Here is a 17,218-nt window from a genome sequence, read left to right as displayed (position 1 = left end):
AAATTGAAGTTTAAGTATAACTACATGTTGGCTTGAGATTATGAATGAAATGAAACTTAAAAGAGAAGTACATTTCAAGAAGACTAATAGAGATGATCTGGAAAAAGCAGAATTCAGAGAACTGGAAAGAAGAATAAAATGTGGAATTTCAAGTGTTCAAAAATTATTTCTGATTTATAAATACTTCCTGACCTAAAAAAAAAAAAACCCACTCAGATCGCCAATAAGGTATACTTAGTTTAATGAATTGGAAAGGTGAACACAGTGAACTGAATTCAAGTTTGATTTGTTTCTCCACTAAGAAGAATTATTTTTAAATTAGTTTTAACAACTTTCTCAGGGAAACAATTTTTGCCCAAGAGGTGTAAAACAGTAAGAAAGCACGTGACATAAATCCAAACAACTATAAAATAAGCTTATGAAGGAATTTTATGTGAATGTACATTTAGTCATATCTGATCTTAAAGAATCATAGAAACATTAGAACAGCATAACAAGAAACGTGGACAAAGGAAATCCCAATATTTCAGGGTGCACTTAAGCATTCAAGGAAGTACATAACACTGGAACAAATAATTGAAGACCTAGATTCTAGTCTATGATTTATCACTTACTAATTTTATAATCTGAAACAAACCTGAAGTCATTCAAACTGATTCACTTACTAAAATAGTAAATCAGCAAATCTTGAATACAAAAATGTATAGCATTATTAATGGTTATGATAAAGATCTACTAAATAATTATTTGAGGTCTGGCCCCATGCTGGATATTGAAAATGTAAAGATGAAATAGATACCCCTGTTCAAAGTTGTGAGAAGAAGTTAAACAGTTAAGCAAGTCATTATAGTCCAATATTGTATAGCCACAAGAAGGATGCATGCCTATGTAGACCGCAAAAGGAAGGGTGTTTACTTCCTACACCAGGGGACTTCAAAGAAAACTATGAGGTTTTCTTCTTATCTGCACCTAGACAGCTGAGCCCTACTGGGGAAAAAAATCATTCTAAAAGACAAATGATACAAGCATAATTTGTTAGGACTAAGATAAAATATATTTCGTATAAATATTTCGATTGAAGAACCATGTAGAGAAGGTCCAAGTGGTTGTTGGGAACAGACTGGTGTGTCACACAGGGCTCAGCTGGGATATCTGATAAATCAGTTTATCTCTTTCTGTATTTTGGGCTCAGCTGGGATATCTGATAAATCAGTTTATCTCTTTCTGTATATTAAATTTATTATTTTCACAAATATTCACTAAGCATCCCTACATGACAGGCACTCTTCTGGATGCCTTGGATAACTCCCTTAATAAAACAGACAAACACAGGCAAAAAAAATAAAACAAAACAAAACCCTAATCCTAGGTAGTTAATCCTAGAAAAGAGATACAAGAAATAAACAATAAATACTGTGCATATAAATTAGGCATTGTTAAGCTCTGTGGAGGAAATGAATAGAATAAGGTAAGGAAGATCAGCGCTGGCCTTGGCAACAGGTTGATATTTTAAATAGAATGGCAGGGTCAGGCATCATTGAGCAGCAGCATGGAGAAGGAGAATGCATTAGCCAACAGATTCTCTGATGAAAGATCTTTCCAGACCAAAAAAAAAAAATGTAGTTCATGTGAGGCACAATGTGAGAACAAGGAATTGAGAACAATTGGAGCAGAAGTAGTGGAGGAGAAAAATGAAATCACAGAAGCAAGAGGCCAGGGAGATGAGGATGGGTCAATCATTGTCCTTCTAAACCATTGAACTCATGTAGGTTTCTTCTTTGAGAGAATTGAGGTGACTTTGGAAGGGTTTCAACAGTTGAGATATTTAAGAATTCTTAAAATAACATAGATGACAGGTTACTCTTTTCTGAATCATTCCTATATATAAGGCAATCAATCATCTCTTCCTAAAAATAATCATCTTATTCCTCACTGATCATATTTTTGTGTCTGCGTCAGGACACTGGACCATCTACTACGCCTCTCTTCCCTTTTCTTCTGCTTACCTTTTACTGCTGCTGCCTTTCAAAATATCCAAGTTTTTTCCATTTTAAAAATGTTATTTTCCCACTCCCTGGCTCATTCCCTCCACACTTTTAACCCTACCATGGGCCATGTAGTTCTAAGCACTGAAAATACAAAAGTAAATGACATTTGAGCTGTCTTTCAAGGGACACAGACAGGCAATAAAGAATATAATATACTGTAATAAGCATTATAATAGAATATTGAATATGGTGAGAGTGTAGGTTAGAGGCTAATCATTTCCATCTTCATCAGAAAGACTTCATCACACCACTTGGACTGAATAAAGCATGACAGATATTTGTTTACTATACATTGTCCTGTGTGCAAAACTATGTGTATTTTACATTGTGCTTCACATGTCTGGTGGCAGGAGTGGTTGTGAAAATTTCCATGGAAGGTGGTATTTGGCATTTTATCATTTTTTCCACAGTTTAAAATTTTGTTCAAAATGCATTATTTATTAAAAACACATTTATAAATCTTATTATCAACATTTGATTTTATTCTCCTAAGCAAAATATTAAGGGGCTCAGTGCATAGTGGATCTCATTGGAGCAAAGTAAAGGTTTCAGATACATTTGGCAATGTCTGGAAACATTTTTTTTTAAATTTAACATTATATTATTTATTATTTGTATGTGGTGTGAGGATCAAACCCATGCCTCACACATGCTAAGCAAGCACTCTACCACTGAACCACAACACCAGTCCTTGAAAAATTTTTGATGTCCTGTCTGCTGAAAGGGGTACCAGCATCCAGTGGAAGATTATAGAGATGCAGCTAAGCATCCTATAAGACACTGCACATTCCCCCACAACAAAGAGTTCTCTGACTGTAAATGTTAATATTGTTTAGTTGAGATATACTTCAGAGAATGGATTGTAGGTGAACCTACTCAAGCGATTGCTTCCCACATGGAAAGGAAGAGTTTGCCTGAGAAGGACTTGGAAAAAGAAACTGTTAGAACAACATTATCAATCAACAAGGGATGATTGGAAGGGAAGACAGTGATTATTTGGGGAGGTACATCTGGGATTCACCAATCACCCTGTGTGGTTAAAGACTTGGGAGTCTTTAACCTTATTAGGCACATTATCACCCCTTGGTGGTTAGAGATGGGCCTTCACTTTCATGTAACTTCAACCACAAGTCAAATGACTGAACTGGGTATTGAGGCAGAAATGTATTGTGGTAAACTTTATAAGTTTAGTTTAGTGGATAGAAGGGGGAGAATATCTACTTGCACCCATGGATGTCTCTCAATTACTTAAAATGATGAAACTTTAACTCTTTCAGGAATAATTACAACTTGGAGAACAAAGGACCAGAGCACTCTGCTTGTTTTGGCTCATTGCGTTTCCTCCATCTCACTATAAGAAATGAATTTGCAAGTCCTAGGCTTCTTTCCTTGACCCTTCCTCCGACTCCCAATTCAAAGGCCAAATGGAAAAATATTTATTCTTATTCTTCTCATTATTTCCTCTTTTTTAATCTATCCATTTTCTATTTTCTAATTTTTACTGACTAATGAGTGGCTCATCTAGCAACTGTCTTATACCTCTCTCTGCTAATCACTTTTCTGCCTTTTAGTCTGTTCTGGAAGACCTGCATTCTCTCTACTGCTCTATTCCTAATGGTTTAGGGAACAGAATATTATGTAGCCCTGATTTTCTTTTTGCATTTTCTTTATTATTCACAACCCCATTGTTCAAATCTATCTGCACTTAGCAATATTTACCACAGCCTTGAATGTTGCCACAGTTTTGTTTTTCCAGAAGCTGATGTTGAAACAGTGTGCAAGATATTTCTTAGTGGTCAACACTTAACGAAAGAAGGGGGAGTAACGAGGACTCAGCAGTAGGAGAAACTGAACTATGGTGCAGGCCTCACAAATGCTCTAGGAAAAGGCAGAAACTCTGGTGGGAGTGGAGCCCATCAGAACATCCTATGTCAGGCCAACACAGTGAGGTCTCTCTGCTCACTCAATCATATTGCCCAGGACAGCCTGATCTCAGGGGAAAAGACTCTGCAAGTAAGACAGATGTGAAAGATATAACAGCTGATGAGCATCTGCTTTCTTCACTGCACTCAGCTGGGCAGCAAGCCCTTCCTTGAAGGAGGATCTGGGTGGTGCACCTATGTTCCCCCACAGAGGAGATTATGAGAATCACAGGGTAAAGAAAACCTAATGGTTTTCTTGGTTCAAAGGAAAAGAATCAAAGATAATTCAACAATTAGGGCTGTTGTTTCTAGGAGAACATGACCTAGTTCACATTTTTTCCAATTTACATAAATCCCTTGCATTGCACTAAAAACAATAACGACATTGGGGGCAGTTGGCTATTGTCAAAAGAACCTTATAATGCTCTTACTTAGTCTTTCTTCTTTCTGTTCCTCATCATATTTCATGTTTACAGTTTTCATTGTGTTTTATTTTTCAAATCCTATTTAGATAAAATAAAATACAGACAGAAAAATCAGTCAGACAAGCACATTTATAAATATTACTTGGCTCAAAATATGAAAGTTGGATCTGCTTCTTCAGGAAATTACAATTAAGCCTGGAGTAGAGGCCTAACCACACTTCAGTATCATAGCAATAATAATAATGACAGTAACTAGCACAATTACCTCTATTAACATGATTTTGCTCCCTGGTACTATAACTAGCTGACATAGGAACATATGCCATGAACCAGGCATATGTATTATTTCCAAGTAATCTTCACACCTTTATGAAATGGCAGTATTTTATAGAAGAAAAACATAAAGCAGACACAGGCTGATTTATCCAAGGTCAGATATCTAGCAAAATGTTCAGGGCCCTATTCACATGCACAGCTAAGCAGTCTTGATACTGAGTTTCTGCTCTTAACTACAGTTGCAAGCTAGCATTCCATAACTCTCAACACTTGACTTAAATCTACTAATTCCTTCTTCATCTTGAATCCCTCTCTTCTTGTTTCTTCTTTCCATTATTCATTTTTACTGGAACAACTTCTAAAATTGTGGCATACAAGTTTTTCTCTCAGCCATGTTTCTGGGAACCTAATCTATATTGCACACTGACAAAAAATTGCAATATTGACTTTGTTGCCTTTGGATAATTTGTGTTTGGAATACACATAGCTATTAATAAAATACTGAAAGACTTTGATATTCTGAACTGCATATTTGAGCTATTAAGTTATAATTACACATATTGAGAACTTATTATCAAGTGTGATTTCCCAAGGAGTCCATGTTGAATATTATTGCCAAGGAACCTCCAATGATACTACTTCACCTATGAGTGTGTTTCTAGTAAAATTTTATTCAAAAGCAAAGGAATAGGGAACTTGGGATACGCAGCATTGTGTAATAACTGACACTTATAGTGTACTTACTCCATGGGTGGCATTGTTCTCCATGCCTTGTGTATTGCCATTTATTTATTAATGAGAATCCTATCATTGCAGTGTTAGGAAGCCTGAGGACACCGAGGTTAAATTACAACTCAAAGTTCTCACAAACACCACTACTACAATGATAGCACTATTGGTAGTCATTACAATATGATGTAATATAAAATAATATAATACAATGTAATTTAATACTATTTATTCCCTTTTACACTCATATATAACAATAATAAAAGATTGAATAGCTTGTTCAAAATTTACTGAAAGTTGGAATGGAAAGAATAATGATTGTGAGGAAATAATAAAATGACAATTGTACATTTCACAAGTCTACCTACAGTGTCCAAAAAAAAAGCACCCCCAAAAATTAAGGAGGTCAATTTTTAGACAAACCACATTCCCTAGATGTTCTTGGGCTCATAATATATGTCTCTAAGAAAAAGGGATCTTTTTCAAAATACCTCAGAGCAATGTTTCATCTTCTTTTATGTAACTCACTATTTTATATGGTTTATGTTTTATTTTATTGAAAAATAATAAAAATCAATAATTGTGGAGTACAACATGATGCTTTTATACATGTATAGATTGAGAAATAAGCAAATTAGAAAAATTAACATATCTATAACTTTATATACATATCTATTTTGGGGGGTTGTAACACTTAAAATTCACTCTCTGCAATTTTGCATTATATAGTGCATTATGCATAATTATTTTTATTCTACTTTATTTTTAAATTATATTTACAGAAAATAAAACAGATTGCAAAAACAGCACTAAAAACACTTATTTAACTCGTACTTAAATTAAAATAGAAAGCTTGGACTTGCTTATTCAACTACTTACAAGTGAGCAGACTGTAGACAGAATCACATTTCAGTAAGATAGCAATACTAATAATGTTAATAAGTAGCATAATTACTGGTAACCTTACTATGCAATAGATCTTCAGAATGTTTTCTCTTGTTTACTAAAACTTTACATTTTGACCAAACATTCCCCTTTTTTCCTGATCCTGTCCTCAGTCGCTGGTAGCCTGCATTCTATTCTATTTCTACGAGTTCTAATTTTTAGAGCCCACATATAAGTGAGTAACTTACATCCTAATCATAATTTCCATGCTCTTCTAGGTCCATTACCATCCTAGCCACATCCCTAATGGCCTTGTGATTCCTTTCCCACTCTACTTGGCACCTTTGCCTTAATGACTGGAACATCCCTAAATCTGCTCATGTGGTGACCCCAAATTCTTCTTTCTCTGCTCCCCTCCTCAGTGACTGAGTTTCATTCCACTGCCCATGAAAAACCTACCTCTATTAACTCAAAGAATATAATGAAGTACAAATATGTCTGATTGGAGATAAGCACTCCTTTGCATTTTTGTCCATATAAATATATTTTAATTGAAATGAGAACCCAATTGAGATTACTATGAGATTTTTTATATATATATATATTTCATTTAAGGGACAATGTTTGTAATCATTAATGGCTTTTTCTAATTTGATCTTGTCCACAGACTTGATTAATATGGTCCAATTTACATGGTTATCATAACATTTGTTTCAGGAGGTAATCTCAGAGACATAACACCAGTTTTGAAGATCTAAACTTTGTAAATACCTCAAAAATACCTTTTGGTAGCATGACCAAGATGTTCCAAGAAGCCAGAAAGAAGAGAAGCAAACAATTATTTGATTTCTATTTCCTATATTTGACTCATAATGTTTCCTAACTTGATGGAGACTCTATCCTGGTAAATTCACTGGCTTATTCTTTCATAGAACAAAATATCCCTACATAATATTATATATGTGTATCATGAAATTTCCACAAGTGCTTTTGTATTTAAGGGTGAGTAAATTTTCTTCATGAATTGAAAGAGTGAAAAAATTCACTTAAGGAGAGAAAGTCCTTTTGTAGTTTCTAGTCAGGACCTGTATATTGGTTCAACAGCCATGCAGTTACTTTCGAGAAAATTACACAATCATGCAATGACTTTAAATTTCCTGTGTGAAGAGGATTTTTTTTCCAGGGGTATTATATATTTAAAAATACGCAGAGCAATATGTCAAAGTAGGAACTAGGTACTTTAAATAGATTTTATTAGATTTTCTCATATGGCCTTATTTTAGTAATTTCTTTTTAATCCAGAAGGAATTGAGGCAGAGAGATATCAAATACATTTCCAGGAACTCTTAAACTCTTGAAGTTATAACTGATCTCTTTTACACATTTCATTTATAATGTGGAAAATTAAAGCTCTAGTTGTAAGGAGGATATGTTTTGAAGTTGTTATGTACTGTGACTTCGTACAATGCTAAGGTTTTTATGTGGTCATTGAAAATTATTGTTTTTTCAAGTCATTAACCACATCCTGCTTTGTGATGCTAGCCCATTCATCAGGGATTTGACCTGTATTTATAATTTTTTTCTGATATTTTTTCTTCCAGCTTTGTTCTGAAGTGAGAGACAAACCATTTCCATTATGGCTGGTTTGGATGAATCTGGGGTGATGCTTCATGTGACATAATCCTCTCCTGCCTCCTGATAGTTCTTATATGGGATTTCTCAATCATCTCTCAAAAAAGCAAAAATCACTTTTTATTAAACTAGTACAATAATCACTGACAAAGTGGTCTGTTCTATACCAGCTGTCTCCATAGACAGCCTGAAGACGATGAAATGTAACACTATGATCTGCGTCATGTTTATGAATTGTGTTTGTACATATTGCTTTACAGAAGGGACACTGTTTCCAGCAGCCACAGAGATGTTCAGAGAGGATTCACAATTTTAGGAACCATTTCATTTATAAGTCTACTGGAAAATTTGTGTTCTACTTTCTTCATTGTGGGATCCAAAGCTGTACTTTGAGAAACTATATCCTTTATCTCCTGGTGTTCAATGCTTATCAAGTCTCTTGTGGGAAGATCAAGTTGTACCCCGAGCAATCAAAGAACAAAACCTACAACCCAGACACAGTGAAGGAGTTCTGTATTTGAGATTGGGGTCCCTGATGACTTCATGGTTGTGACATGGTTGGTACTTAGGAAAGTTTCTGTGCAAAAACATTTGATGCCCGATTGCTATGGTAATGTCCTCTGTGCTAGAGTCTTATCAGCTTTGACCTTAATCTTAGGTACATAATTCCTGGGAATAAAGGAACTTGATTGATAGATAACTACAATGTTTCATCAAGCTCTGGTGCTCCTGGAGCTGTCTTTGTGACAGTAACTTCAGACAATGGGCTTTCTTGAGAACTGCACAAACCTCCCAACATTGCATGTTGTAACTGTGAGAATAAGCAACCTTACTGATACTCCAAACAATAATGTGGTTATGGTGCTAATGATCCAATATAACCTAATGGTATAAATAAATGTGGCTGCTTGGACAAAGAGCCACTCTGCCACCTTCCCTGACTCTGCACCTTGTCTCTGTCTCCTCATTATTGTTATTTTTTACAACACAGCCCTGTTTTTACCTTTAGGTACCATTGTGGATTCACAAATGGCAAAGAGGATGATATTCTTGAATAAAATATTCTTTGAAGAAAGTCTTTCTTTATTTGTTTGTTTGTTTATTTGTTTATTTATTTATCTCTGTTGTCTGACCAGTACCTTTTGGCGTGGTTCTTAATGTAAGTCCTAAAAAATGATTTTGGATTGTGAATGTATTGCCAATAATTGTCAAAATTTTCTTCTTCTGCTACACACATGAGAATGTGTTTCTCTGGGTTAGCCCTGTTTCCAATAAATTCAGCAGAGGAAGCTCTTGTCTCCCAGCTATTCTAGGGACCTTTGGATGGTAGCAAAGACAGCAGGAGTGAGCTTGTGCCACAGAAAACTCACAGAAGATGAGATGGTTGTTGCACCTTGGCAAGAGATCTTGAAACTCATAAAAAAATCATCTTTCTTACATTCTACATAGATTACAGCATCATTACAGGAGACTGAATGCCTTGTGCATATCCTTAAAATGCTTTGGTGCTCTTTGAAATAAACATGAATATAATTAAATATTGTATTTGCTTGTAAATATGTATTTATCCTTAGTGTGTTCAGATTTCACTTCCTGTTCTATTATTCTCAGTATTTCATGGAAGTCATTTTGATCATAATCACGTTGTTGTTTCAAAATGCTGTTAATAGATTAATTAAATTTTGGGAAAAATGCAGTCAGTAGTCATATTAATGTACACTGCATCACAGGCCTCTAAATTCTTTCTGAAACCCCAATGTCCTCTACACATCAGGACATGTTTTCCAAAATCTATTTGAAAATCCTTTCCAGTACTTCTCTTTAGTTTTTCTACTCTTTTTTGAAATAAGGTAAAAGGATGTTTTCACATCTACCTCAATGTTAGGCTCTATGGCTTGAGGATGATTTGGACACTTCATAAACTCATTTTCCCCAAACTTGACTGAATTTCTCATATAACTCTTCATCATTCATTTCTTTATCTTTTACACTTAAAGCCAAGTTTTGGTTCCTCTCCAATAATTTATTTTCATGTAAATTCTTTTCCAGTCATTTTTGATTTTTTGAGACTAATAAATTCATTGGTTTTTCTTTTGGTGTATGAAATAAGTGCATCTTTAAGGATTAGAAACTTATTTTCAAAATAGCTATTCCATTGTACAAGTATATCCCTCTCTGGGTCTTCAGTAAAATATTTTTCAAGTTCTTGCTTAATGGTTTCATTTTTCTCTGTAACAGGGTACTTAATTAAGCTTGCTGTGAGTGTTAGGATTGTTCCATTCTAAATCTGATTATAAGCCTATTTCTGCAAGTTCAACATGTGACTCCTGAGCTCCGAGATCCAGTGGTTGTATATAGTTTCCAGTTTGTTGATGGCTATGACCTCTTAGATGTTCCTGAAACTGAAAATGAAGTTCTCACTTACCAGGGCTCTCCACAAATCGTGAACTCTGAGTTTTACATCAGATATCTTTATGATGCTTCTCCTGGATTCCTGTTTGGCAGTCAAAAGGATTCTACTTTTCAATTCCTGGACATTGTGGCTATAGTGAGGATTGGGAGGGGCCATGGGGGGATTGCCCTCCCAGAGGTGAGCAAAGTAAAACACGTGAGTATTGACATCAAACTTGATGACGTCACTGAAGCAGGTTATACCTTAGCACTCTTCTTGTTTAGCAGCCAGTGCTGCCATTTCATCTAGCCTCTGCTCTAACCACCTTCATTCTTCCATAGTTTGATCTTTAGCTGCAAATTCTACATTCTGATGGACAATTATGCAACTTGGGGCAACTTTCTCTTTTTTTATCCTCAGAAAATCATAGACATCTACCTGCAATGTGTCTTCTATATCTGATGAATTCTCCCCAAATATATTGATCAAAGTCAAGTTTTCAAGTTCAGTGACAAAGGTGGCTAACTCATTGTCCTGATTCTGAGACATGTTTCTTAGTTCTGGGGCCCAAAGTCCTTCTGTGTCTACAAAAACACCAAGTCAGCAGAATAAAATAGACACTAGTATTGCTGTATGTATATATGTGTCTGTATAACCAATGTGATTATGCAACCTGTACACTCAGAAAAATGAGAAATTATACACCATTTGATTCAAATGTAAAAAAAAAAAAGCACAAAGTCAAAACCAAATTCCTCTGTGAATATCTCCTCCACCTTCAGAAGCTGCAAGTAGCCCCCCCACCCCCCGTACACTTGCCTACACTGACAGTAAACTGCAGCCCCCAAAGGGCATTCAGTAAGGTGAACTTCCCAGAGCTCTGCAGGCCAAGGAAAGAGAGAACAAAGAGCCATTTGTTTTTAAGTTACACACAGAGCTTGTCGAAAACAGCTGCCACCCACTTTAGGGGCACATAGGAAGCATCACCATCCATCAGCTCTATGGGAACACAAGAAATCATCAGGTCTGCAGCGATTTAAAGAAATCAGAGAAAAAGTATGTCTGATTTGAAAAAAAATTTCTTCCAGAGCTTCATAAATCTGGCCAATTTCTCTCTGAGAAATTCCTAAGGTATAGCCACTAATCTCCTTTTGGCAGAGTTTCAAATAGTCACTGATTTGGGTTTGTTGTTTTTGTGTTTTTACATTTGACCACAAGTGAATTAGTTTTTAATTCAGGTTTTCAAAATGTTCAAGCTATCTAAAAATATACTCAGCCATTACAAGAAGTAGAGTGTGATGTGAGTTTCTGAATTCTTGTAGAGAATTTGAAGCACAGATTGTACTACACCTTTGATAGGAAAATCTCTTCCCACCTGTTGTTGCCATAGTCTTTGTTTATCTTTCTCATTCTGACTCTTGTGTTGTTCCATGATTTGATTTCCTTTTTCTCTCAGATTATAAATTTCTTTGTCTTTCATACACCACTGTTGCCACAGTTTTCCCTAAAGGGGTAGGAAGGTTTCCTTCACCTGAGACAACTTGGTTTGTTCTAGGAGAACAATTATAGTCTGTGCCTTTTCTTTGCATTTCTTACAATCTTCCTGGTCTTCATCAATGTCAAGAGCTTTGTAATGTTGTGAACAACCAATAAAAAAAAGATTGCAAAAAAAAAGAAATCTTTGCTTGTGAGCAATTTTTGAACAGTCTTATATTTTAAGACCAGTGCCAGAGAGCTCTAGCAAATGTCTGATAGTAGTTGTGAGCTCCTCTGTCAATTCTGCTTTATTTCTATTCCTCAGGCCAATTTTCACTCTTATACGACAAATACTGGCATTGGATTTTTCTTTGTTATCAAGCAAGCAGATCAATGATCTTGATGACTGACACAGGTCACAGATGATTTTTTGGTTTTCTTTATTGTCATAAGAAGCTGACATGAGGACCACAATGAGAGAAGAGACCTCTTTCAGGAAGATTAGCTGCATTTTTTGATCCTTTTATCTCCATGAAGATTGGTGATGATCACACAGTGGTCAAATCTGTTCCCTTCTTTCCCTTCAGGGCAGGACCAGCAGATTTCCGCCACACCCCCCATCAAGAGGCAGTTCTTGCTGCTTTCTCTGCAGTGTCAGTGGAAAGACACATCATGTTTTCATTTACTGAGAAGACAGTTTATGATCTGAGATGTGAAAGCACACAGACCATTGCCAACTCTAAGGAAGGACACAATGGGGGTGGAGATGTGATACATGCTTATTCTTGTGACTGTGCTTCCCTTGTGATGATTACCTTGCTTGCTGCCAACTTCTCCTAATTTGTCTCTTCTAATATGAGAGACCAGAGAGAGAATTCAATTCAAAAAGTGCATGGATTTGGCACCACAAGAGGCAGGGCAAATTGACAGATCAAAAGTTTAGTCAAAATGCTTTGTCTGGCAAAATAATCTGCACAGTGAAAAATGGCCATTTGAATACCCATGTGATGAATATTGGGCCTGGACTCAATAGTCAAAGGATTTGTGAGTGTATCACTATCTTCAGCAAAGTCTTCATAAGAATCAAAAGCCTCATTTTCCTGATTGGAGGCACTTGGAGGACCTAATGTTCTATGTTTCCATCATCTTTGAAGACCAGGTATTTCAGTCCAAAATCCAGCATCATAAGTTTCTGAAGAAAATAAAAGGGAAGTTCCCATTCAGTTGGCCTGAGTATTGCACACAGAAGTCTTGTAAATCATGGAAGTTAGCTCTGCTCATCCTTTTTAGGTGCTAATGTTTTAGAACTAGAGTAAGTCTAGAAAGGCTTTATTCTCTATTACTTAGGAGTAAGTCTGGAAAGGCTTTATTCTCTATTACTTCCCTTGTGTTATTTTCACTAATATCTGGCTCACGAGTCTGTTTCTTTTAATGGAGAAGATATTTTAGCTGTCTTCTGACCTCATCCATTTTCAAAGGAGGGATGGTGGCATCATAATCCCCATCAATGAGTAACCTTAAGTCTTTCTGTAGGTTTCCCAATCACTGTCTACTCCATGTTTAGTGAGGATATGTACAACTTTTTCACACAATAATTTTGTCCAATATATTTTCTCATAAATTTCATGCATTTTGTCTTCCCTTCTGGAGAAAGGCCAGCTGTGGCTGTCAGATCTGTGAGCACTAAAAATGTATGGGCCCTGCAGCTGGAAATAGTTTTGAGTTCCTGGTATTCATTGTAGGCAGTTTGTATTTCATCCAGTAGAAAGTTTAACTCTTCATGCCCCAGGAAATGTTGAAAACTATTGTGTTCTACCTGATATCCTGCACCAGCTGCAATGGAAAGTACCAAGAGTTGTGTGTCTGGCTGCTCTGTTGCTTGCAGGTGATTCAATACGCTCTTGAGGGCTAAACTGACCTCATATGTGACCTTTCTTTGAGCTTCTCCTACTATTTCTGGGGATTAATATTTATTCTGAGTTTCCTTTAAGATTTTAATAAATTCAGAAATTTTGGAGATTTTGGCTTGCTCTTGTTCTGACTTTGACTCATTGATCCACTGCATAATAGAGTGAGTCTGAGGAATATTTTTTTACTTTGTAGATGTGAGGATCTAGAAGGATACACAACTTGGTATCCTTATATATATCCTTTTATATATCCTTATATAAATTTGGTTTTATAAATGAAAGTTCTTCTGCAGAAGTTGACAGTATTGACAAGAAAAATCTTCAGATGTTGTCAGTGAAGCGTAGGTTAATCAACATGTCATTATCTTTTGTTTTTTGACTCAGTATTTGCATGAAATCCCTCAGTTTTTGTTGGTGGTCTTCATGATCAAACACCTCATAGGACTCCACATAATCTAGGACTGCTCTAACCTCTTTTGTAAAACTCAGTAAATATTCTCCCTCCTAAGTCTGCGCAGTGAGTGCCAGTCAGAGCAATGTAGTTGTATTTCAGGCAGTTAGCCATCATAAGGGGATTCTTAAAATTACTTCTGAGTTTGGAGGAGACTCCATTTGGGAATGGAGTCCCAGTTCAAGTCCCCAGTCAATGACACATCAAGTGTTATTTCTGGTAATAAGGCTAGATTTCCACATAGCAAGGTCATCTGCTTTGGGTGATTCACCTGTCTTGGCCACAAATAATTGGAATTTGGTCTGCAGATTTTGGAAATTTTTGTTCTGAGAAGCTGTTTTTGAATGTGAGTTTGACACATTCATACCTGCAGTAACATTCACTTCAAAGCCACTGTAGCTGCTACTTATATTAATATCCAGAGTCTCTTTTGCCTGTTGCTTTATGTCAATGAGCTGGTCACTTTGGAACCATTTGAAACAGCCTTCCATCAATAGATTCCTCCCAGGTGCAAGGGCCTTGGTTAGTATGAGAGCCAAACCTCTGGAAGAATTTTTCAGTTCAGTTTCTCAGCAACTGCAGTTTTATGGATCAATACTCTGATCAAGGAGGTCTTCAAGGCATTTCAATTCCTGGAGAGCAGCTATGAACAACTGGAATTGCTCCTTGGTAAAGTGACAGGATGCCATGGGAACGTAAATGAACTTTGTTGACCAGAAATAAGAACACTCAGAATTTGCTTGTGGGTTTCCTTCTATTCTGAATGTTTGCTTTTATCCAGTTAAGTCTCAAAATTAAATCTCCAGCCTCCACCCTTGGCTGATTTAACTGAACTAAAGCTGAACTTCTCTATATCTTTAGTGAACATGAATTCTGCTTGAGAAGGTGTAAATTCTTCAGTTTCCATCCATGTGCTCTGCTGAAGGCCAAAGAGTGAGAACTCCTTGGGGATACTGAGTAGCTCCTTTCTTCTCTGCATCAGGTTCATGTGGTGGCAGGTTGTGTATATTCCCTGCAGGGCCAGCCCTCCAGATGCCCATCTTACCAGATTTCTACCTGGGAGCTTTTGGCTGTGCAACAGGGTCTGCTCATTAAGACTGAGTTGTCCCTGTATTAATTCCATGACTTCCCTTAGGGGCTTTTCAGGCACTGGCCAGTACTCTTCAGGGATCTCCATGGCTTGACTCAGCTCTGCTTCTTTTCTCTTCACTGTCTCTTCCTGTCCCTACTTCCCTTCTAGCAGGAAGTTTCCTGTAGGGGTTCTGTGTTTGGGATTAAAGTCCCTGTAAACTTCGTGATTGTGGCATGCTTGGTTGGCTAGGACATTTCTGTGCAAAGAGACCGAATACCTGGTTCCCGGGAAAATTCCATGTAAAGACAAGGGATGCCTGGCTGCTGTAGTGATGTCCTTCACAAGGAAGCTCTGTATTAGAGTCTTATTAGCTTTAATCTTCATCTCAGTCACACAGCTCCTGGGAATATAGGGACTCTCTTGTTAGAAAACCTACAGATTGGGAGAAAATCTTCACCATATGCACTTCCAATAAAGCACTAATCTCTAGGATATATAAAGAATTTTTAAAAATTCAACACCAAAATATCAAATAACCCAATCAATAAATGGGTTAAGGAACTGAACAAACACTTCACAGAAGAAAAAATACAATTGATCAACAAATATATAAAAAAAAGTGTTCATCATCTCTAGCAATTAGAGAAATAAAAATCAAAATTACTCTAAGATTTTATCTTAATCCTGTCAGAATGGCAATCATTAAGAATACAGGCAACAATAAATGTTGGTGAGTATGTGGTAAAATGGTAGACTCATACATTGCTGGTGGGACTGCAAATTGGTGCAACCACTATGGAAAGCAGTATGGAGATTTCTCAGAAAATTGGGATTGGAATCATCATTTAACCCAGCTATTGCACTCATTGGTATATATGCAAAGGATTTAAAATCAGCACACTGTAGTGATGCAGCCACATCAATGTTTATATCAGCTCAATTCACAATAGCTAGACTGGAAGCGACCTAGGTGTCCCTCAATAGATAAATGGATAAAGAAAATATGGTCTAAACACTCAATGGAATATTACTCAGCTTTTTTTTAAAAAAAAAAAAGTAAAATTGTGGTATTTGACAGTAAATGGCTGGAGCAGGAGAATATCATGCTAAGTGAAATAAGCCAATCCCACAAAACCAAAGGCCAAATGTTTTCTCTAATATTTGAAAACTAATCCACAATAAGGTGAGGGCACTAGGAAACAATAGTGTTAGAGATAAGTGATGGGAGGGGAGGGAAGGGAATGTGGGAATAGAAAAGATAATAGAATTAAACAGATATTATTATTGTATGTATATATGTGACTGCATGACCAATATGATCCTGCAACACGCACTCTCAGAAAAACGAGAAATTATATCCCATTTATGTATGATATATCAAAGTGCATAAATGCAGTCTACTGTCATGTTAAACTAATTAAAACAAATTTAAAAATTAAAAAAAAAAAACCACAATGTTTCACTGAACCTAAATCTGTCCACATAATAGTAACTTTATACAGTGGATTTTTTTAAGAGCTGCACAAATCTTCTGACAATGCATATTACAACTATGAATGTAACTGAAGAATAAGCAATCTTACTGATACTCTAAACAATAATGTAGTTATGGGACTAATGACCTAATGTAACCTATTGGTATAAATAAAGATGGCTGCTTGGATAATATATTATTGGTTATAGAGTAAAAATCTTCATACAAAATGTTCAAGGTGAGCTGGGTGCGTTAGTACATGCCTGTAACCCCAGAGGCTTGGTAGGCTGAGACAGGAGGATTGCAAGTTCAAAGCCAACTTCAGTAACAGCAAGGTATTAACCAACTCAGTGAGACCCTGTCCTCAAAATAAAATACAAAATAGGGCTGGGGATGTAGTTCAATGGCTGAAGATGTCTCCTGATTTCTTCCTGCTGACTACAATAAAATGTGAGAAGACATAAATACATTAAGGAAATAATTATTAAACAAAAAGGTAACAGGGCTATATAATATTGAATGTCTC

General features: G+C 36.2%; 2 pseudogenes; both read right to left on the bottom strand.

The window, feature by feature from the left end:
* Window positions 1-7,780: 7,780 nt before the first annotated feature.
* On the bottom strand, window positions 7,781-8,933 carry LOC144364720 (interferon-induced very large GTPase 1-like; annotated as a pseudogene).
* Window positions 8,934-9,028: 95 nt separating this feature from the next.
* On the bottom strand, window positions 9,029-15,323 carry LOC101976720 (interferon-induced very large GTPase 1-like; annotated as a pseudogene).
* Window positions 15,324-17,218: the final 1,895 nt, after the last annotated feature.

The sequence above is a fragment of the Ictidomys tridecemlineatus genome, chromosome 4, assembly GCF_052094955.1.
Source record: "Ictidomys tridecemlineatus isolate mIctTri1 chromosome 4, mIctTri1.hap1, whole genome shotgun sequence".
Taxonomy (NCBI): Eukaryota; Metazoa; Chordata; class Mammalia; order Rodentia; family Sciuridae; genus Ictidomys; species Ictidomys tridecemlineatus.
Note: the sequence above shows the minus strand (reverse complement) of the source record. Positions and strands in the feature narration are given on the sequence as shown.